Raw genomic sequence first — 7,635 nt, forward strand, 5'->3', positions numbered from 1 at the left:
TGTGGCATCTACCATTGAGTGTTTTATTCAATTGTGATTTGCATTAACGTTTTGCTTTTTCTTGTCGATGTCTTGCAGAATTTATGCAGAATTTACATGTAATTTAGGTGTTGTCATGCTGCCTGCGTCTATGTTCCTGTGATGTTGCTGCAAGCAAGATTTGCATTGTAACTTTACTTCACCATACTTGTGCATAGAACAATAAACTCTCTAAGACTTGACTTGATCTATCATCAAGAATTCCCACCATCTGGGCCCTGCCCTCTTCTTACTGCTACTATCAGACAGGAGGTACAAAAGCCTGGAGTCCCATACCACCATGTTTTGGAGCAGCTAATTTCCTATAACTATTAGGTGGACCATCTCTTGCAATACTATGGACTTATTTTCCAACTGTGTTTTGCACTAACGTGTTATTTTTCACAGGTAGACAAAAGAGCTGGAGAAACTCAGCAGATGAGGCAGCATCTATGAAGCAAAGGAATAGGTGACGTTTTGAGTCGACACCCTTCTTCTGACTGATATCGGGGGGGGGGGGGGGGGGGGAAAAAATAAAGGAAGAGGCAGACAGAAGGCTGTGGGAGATCTGGGGAGGGGATGGGAAGGAGGGAGAAGGCAAGGACTGCCTGAAATTGGAGAAGTCAATGTTCATACCATTGGGATGTAAACTAACCAAGCGAAATATGAGGTGCTGTTCCTCCAATTTGCGGTAGGACTCACTCTGGCCATGGAGGAGGCACAGGACAGAAAGGTCGTATTCAGAAAGGGAGGGGGAGTTAAAGTGCTGAGGCACCAGGAGATCAGGTTGGTTAATGCGAACTGAGCTGAGGTATTTGGGTGAAGTGATCGCCAAGCCTGTGCTTGGTCCGCTGATGTAGAGCAGTTGACACTTGGAACAGCGGATGCAATAGACGAGGTTGGAGGAAGTGCAGGTGAAACCTCTGCCTCACCTGGAAAGACTGCTTGGGTCCTTGGATGGAGTTGAGGGGGGAGGTAAAGCGACAAGTGTAACATTTCCTGCGGTTGCAAGGGAAAGTACCAGGGGAGGGGGTGATTTGGGTGGGAAGGGGCAAATTGACAGGGAGTTACGGAGGGAACGGTCTCTGCGGAAAGCAGAAAGGGAAGGAGATGGGAAGGTGTGGCCAGTGGTGGGATCCCGTTGGAGGTGGCGAAAATGTTGGAGGACTATATGTTGTATGCGACGGCTGATAGGGTGGAAGGTGAGGACAAGGAGGACTCTGTCCTTGTTATGAGTAGGGGGATGGGGAGTGAGAGCAGAGCTGCAGGATATAGAGGAGACCCTGGTGAGAGCATCATCTATAGCAGAAGAGGGGGACCCCCGTTCCCTAAACAATGAGGACATTTCCGATGCCCTGGTTTGGAACACCTCATCCTGGGTGCAGATGCGGCATAGGCGGAGGAATTGGGAGTAGGGGATAGAGTCCTTACAGGAAGCAGGGTGGGAAGAAGTATAGTCCAGATAGCCATGGGGGTCAGTGAGTTTGTAATAGATGTCGGTCAGTAGTCTGTTACCTGCGATGGAGATAGTGAGGTTTAGAAACAGTCGGGAGTTGTCGGAAATGGTCCAGGTGAATTTGAATGCTGGATGGAAGTTAGTGGTGAAATGGATGAAGTCAATTAGTTCTGCATGGTTGCAGGAGGTAGCACCAATGCAGTTGTCAATGTAGCGGAGGTAGAGTTCAGGGATAGGGCCACGGTACCCCTCGAACAAGGGTTGTTCGACGTACCTTACAAAGAGGCAGACACAGCTGTATAATTTAGTATCATTTATATTTTGTGTGTTGTCTGACTATATGATTGTGATGCTGCTGCAAGCAAGGATTTCATTGTGCCTGTATCTCACCGTAATTCTACATATGACAGTAAACTTGACTTGACCTGATGTCCAAGTACATGTCTATGATTTCTGCTAGTATTAATTAATATTGTACTCACAACAGTTCTTAAAATCCTAGTTACTGAAACAGGTATAGTATATTGCCTTATCAATGTATAGTTTCTGTAACAAATATGTGAGAGGCAAATTGTGGAGTCAGTGGAGCTGAACTGAACAAAGGTACTGACAGTAGATAAAAATGATACATTTACAGACCAAACATATACGATGATTGGAATTTTCAGGCAGTGGGCAGACAAATTCCAACAATGAATAAAGAAAAATACAAAAGTACATTAAAGACTCTTAATGTTATACAAGTGACATACACTGTGTGAAACTTGGACTTGCTAGAAAGATTACAAAAGGGAGAGAAAGAGAGAGAGTGTTATTGAGTCAGAGAGAGTCAGCATGGAAACAGGCTGCAAGCATTTGGTCCACATTTGTCCTACATCCCTCCAGATCTTTCCCATCCATGTCCAAATGTCTGTTAAATATTGTTTGAATGAGCACTTGCTTCAACTACCTTCCCCAGCAGCTCGATGCATATACCCACCAAACTGTGAAAAGGTTACCCCTCAGGTTCCTATTAAATATTTTCCTCTCTCACCTGAACCTTATGACCTCTGGTTCTTGATTCCCCTACTCTAGGTAAAGGTCTATGCATCTATCCTATCCATTCACCTCGATGAAACACCTCTATAAGATCATCCCTCAACCTTCTGCACTCCAAGGAATAATGTCCAAGCCTGTCAAACCTCACTCTATAGTTCAGGCGCTCAAGCCCTGCCAACATCCTCAGAAGTTTTATCTTCACTCTTTCCAGCTTAACAGCATATTTCCTATAGTAGGGTGACCAAAACTGAACACAATACTCCAAATACGGCCTCACCGACCTATTGTACAACTGCAACACAGAGTGGTGAATCTCTGGAATCCTCTGCCACAGAAGGTAGCTGAGGCCAGTTCATTGGCTATATTTAAAAGGGAGTTAGATGTGGCCCTTGTGGCTAAAGGGATCAGGGGGTATGGAGAGAAGGCAGGTACAGGATACCGAGTTGGATGATCAGCCATGATCATATTGAATGGCGGTGCAGGCTCGAAGGGCTGAATGGCCTACTCATGCACCTAATTTCTATGTTTCTATGTTTCTATCCCAACCGCTATAATCAACACCCTGATTGACGAACCCCAATGTTCCGAAAACCTCTTGACCATCTTATCAACCTGTTATGCCACTTTCAAGGAATTATGGATGCACTCCTAAATCTCTCTGCTCTACAACTGAGGCAAACCAGTCTGAACAACATCCTTCCAGCAAAACCCTCTGCTTCCTTCCATGAAGCCAATTTTCTATCCAGTTGGCTAGCTCTCCCTGGATGTCATGCGATCTAATCTTCCAGAGCAGCCTATCATGCGGAACCCTATCAAATGCCTTGCTGAAATCCATATAGACAATGTCTATAGCTCTGCCCTCATCAATCTTTTGAGGTATTTGAAAGAGAAAGAAAGAGAGTGGGGGGGAGAGACAGACAGATGGACAGATAGATGGAGACAGAGACAGAGAGGGAGAGAAGAGACAAATAAAGGGAAGAGCAAGAGAAACAGCAAGAGAAAGAGCAAGAGAGAGTGAGCTTGGATCTATTTGTTTGTACTTTCAACTTTACTAGCCAATAACACTCAAAGTCAAAGCTTTCAATTATTATCAACACACCACTTCATAGAACACCAGAGAGTACTGCTCTCGGGGTATGATTCTCACTTTGGGATTTAATTTTAAAAAAGTAGAAAAGGGATGGCACAACGATAGTGTTTCTGCCTCACCACACCAGAGACCCATGTTCGATCCTGACTACTGGTGCTGGCTGTATGGATTTGTACATTCTCCTTGTGACTGCATGAGTTTTCTGTGGGTGCTCTAGTTTCCTCCAAAACTCCAAAGACGTACAGATTTGTAGGTTAAATGGCTTTTATAAAATTGTAAATTGTCCCCAGTGTGTAAGATAGTGCTGGTGTACAGGAGAATCATTGGTCGGCATAGATTCGGTATATCTCTAAATTCTAAAAGTCTAAAGTCTAAAGGCTGGCTAACTAAGCTCAGGTTATATTGGTATCCTCAATGTGACCGGGAGTTGTAATAATAAAGTAAATAGTTTGATATGACTGAGCTCCTTATTATTTAAAAAAAACATTTATTTTGGGAACTTGTCACAATGGTGGAAAAGGTTCTGGGGCTGTTAGATGTATGTTATTTACTGTAGGATACCCAACTTCTGACCTGTTCTATAAGCATTAAAATTTATGGATCTGGTTCAGTTGAGATGCTGATCAATGTTGACCCTTAGGACCATATAGATGGAGCATTCAACATTGTAAATATCATGGGCGAATGTTTAGGAAGGAACTGCAGATGCTCATTTAAACCAAAGAGAGACGCAAAATGCTGGAGTAACTCAATGGTACAGGCAGCTTCTGGCGAAAAGAAATAGGTTTCGGGTCAAGACCCTTCTTCAGTCTGTGGAATTCTCTGCCTCAGAGGGCGGTGGAGGCAGGTTCTCTGGATGTTTTCAAGAGAGAGCTACATAGGGCTCTTAAAAATAGCGGTCAGGGGATATGGGGAGAAGGCAGGAACTGGGTCCTGATTGGGGATGATCAGCCATGATCACATTGAATAGCGGTGCTGGATCGAAGGGCCAAATGGCCTACTCCTGCACCTATTGCCTATTGTCTATTGAATGGGTACACCCTTTCCCATTGGAGGTTTTCATTCTCGAACACTTTCCTGACACACATGTTCTTTGTAACTTATTTATGTCTGAATTTTTGAATTTCCACCTTCTTGTGTAAATTATGTGTATTTAATTATCATTTATATTTTGTGTGTTGTCTGACTCTATATGATTGTGATGCTGCCGCAAGCAAGATTTTCATTGTACCTGAATCTCACCATAATTCTATATATGACAGTAAACTTGACTTGACCTGATGTCCATGTACATGTCTATGATTTAGTCTGCTAGTATTAATTAATATTGTACTCCCAAGTTCTTAAAATCCTAGTTACTGAAACGTATAGTATATTGCCTTATCAATGTATAGTTTCCGTAATAAATATGTGTGAGGCAAATTGTGGAGTCAATGGAGCTGAACTGACCAAGGGTACTGAGAGTAGATAAAAATGACACATTTACAGACCAAACATATGCGATGATTGGATTTGTCAGGCAGTGGGCAGATAAATTCCAACAATAAATAAAGAAAAATACAAACGTACATTAAGTACTTGTAGATCTGTTCTACCAAATACTAACACATATATGTTATACACGTCCCAGATTCATAATCCAGTTCAGGTGTTACTGTCCAGTCACCATATGTTACTAACGTTTTTGGCCACTAATCGTTGGTCAGGATGTAGTCACGGTGGTGACTACTTGTAGTGTATCTTAACTATATGCTAATAAACTTGCTGGAACTTTACTTGGTATGTTCTTTATTAACTCTACATGGTGTCAGAGTTTCTGGACCCATTTTTCTTCTAGATTATTGGATTTATTTTCTTTGATCCCCAGTATTTTTTTCCCCCTTTTTCACTTTAATATGGCTCAGTCCTTTAAGAAGTCCGACCCTCTAGTTTTCGATGCTGACCTCAACTAGCGTTGGCGGATTTTTGAGAGGGATTTTAATGTTTATATTCGAGCTGCCCATCGCGGAGTGCCTCCAGACCAGATATCTGCTGTACTTTTCAACTTCACAGCTTCTGAAGATATCCAACGAGCTGAGCGGTTCAATTATGCCCTGGCTGTGAAAGATGACAACAATGTAGTGATCACCCCTGCAGAGTCTATAGATGACCCCGTTTGTTTAATGAACAAATTCGGACATTTGTGTGAACTTTGGACCAACTTGGTTATGGATGTAACAAATTCTATCAAAGAAACCAGTTCCCTGGCGAGCCTGTAGAGGCAGACATTAGTATAATAAAACACATTGCAAGCCGGTGTCGTTTTGGAGATATATGCGATGACTGGTGATTGGCAACGTAAATGAAGAAGTGAAAAGTGAACTGCTACGGGATGTTTAAGAAAGAACTGCAGATGCTGGAAAAATTGAAGGTAGACAAAAATGCTGGAGAAACTCAGCGGGATAGGCAGCATCTACGGAGCGAAGGAATAGGTGATGTTTCGGGTCGACTCTTCTTCAGACTGATGAGGGGGTGGGGGGAGTGGGAAGAAGAGAGGAAGAGGCAGAGACAGTAGGCTGTGGGAGAGCTGGGAAGGGGAGGGGAAAGAGGGAGAATGCAAGGATTACCTGAAATTGGAGAAGTCAATGTTCATACTGCTGGGGTGTAAACTACCCAAGCAAAATATGAGGTGCTGCTCCTCCAATTTGTGGTGGGACTCACTCTGGCCATGGAGGAGGCCCAGGACAGAAAGGTCGAATTCGGAATGGGAGGGGCGAGTTGAAGTGCTCAGCCACCCGGAGATCAGGTTGGTTAATGCGAACTGTGCAGAGGTGTTGGCCGAAGTAATCGGCAAGCCTGCGCAGGGCCTGCACTCATCATACCCTTCACCTGAAGACAGGCAGACTGGCAGGGGTCCTGCTCAATGTAATAATTGTGGTGGGTCACACTCCATTGTCCGATAGCAATGCCCAGCCTTCGGGAAAGTTTGCCACTATTGTAAAATATATCACTTTATTCAGTGCTGTCATACCTGCAGAAATCGTACAGAACCCAGACGGCAGGTAAATCTGCTCCAGCAAGATGGTTCCCACAGCTTGTCCAATCCAGCTCAAGCTCCTTGTGAGAATTTGTCGGAACCTGACATTTCCAGCCTAAACATACATTCTCCATCTGAGATTACATATAAGCTATGTGATCCAGAAGTTACATTCCAAATCAACAACTCCACAGCTGTGGCAAAGATCGACATTGGAGCTTGTTGTAATGTTATGTCTCTGGCTGAGTTTTCCAGGGTCAAGAACACTGAAACTGTCGTAAACACGAATGCTTCATTTTACTTCGGAGTCACGTGAGTGATTCCGTGAAGATCCCAGCCCCAGTGCGTATGTGCGGCATAATCACACAGCTGTGCAGAACGCGGCCAGCGGGAGTTGGCAGCTCCCGCATCCAAGGAACGTGAGGTAAGTACTTACCTTAATCAGGCCTTGTGGTTTTTGCTCCAGGGGGAGCAAAGTAGAGAGGCAGCGGCCCCCGTTTCGACTCCAGCGAAGGAGCCGACAGTGGAGGGGGAAAGGCGCTAACCGGACCGCAAACGCTGCGGACTGCTGCAAGGAGCTGCGCTGATGCCGGTCCGCTGAACAGCTGTTTGGTGAACAGCAGCGGACCGGCGGGAAGTTTAAAAACCCGACCGGCAGCCCTGCAGACTCCTGACAAGGAGAATCGCCGCCCGGGAACCGCTACAATGCCACCTGAAAAACGGCAGGCAGCCTCTACATACAGGTAAGACAAAAATCTTCCCAATTTAACAGGTTCTACAGGAGCCAACTTCCTCCAAAACTGGAACAGGTTGGAGACAGCAAAAATAAGTATGTCTGTCTCCCCAAGCCAGAGGAGGTCATGGAGTTCACCTCCAGGAAAAAAGGGGCACTGGCTGAATGCCAAGGGAGCTGACACTCCTACCCCAGTGCTATTGCACTAGCCATCTCCCTTGACGAGGGATTGATGCAACAGCGGAGTTTGAGCTATGCCTCCTCCAGTTTATAGCACACCCTTT

This window comes from Leucoraja erinacea, chromosome 4 (assembly GCF_028641065.1).
Source record: "Leucoraja erinacea ecotype New England chromosome 4, Leri_hhj_1, whole genome shotgun sequence".
NCBI classification, from domain to species: Eukaryota; Metazoa; Chordata; class Chondrichthyes; order Rajiformes; family Rajidae; genus Leucoraja; species Leucoraja erinaceus.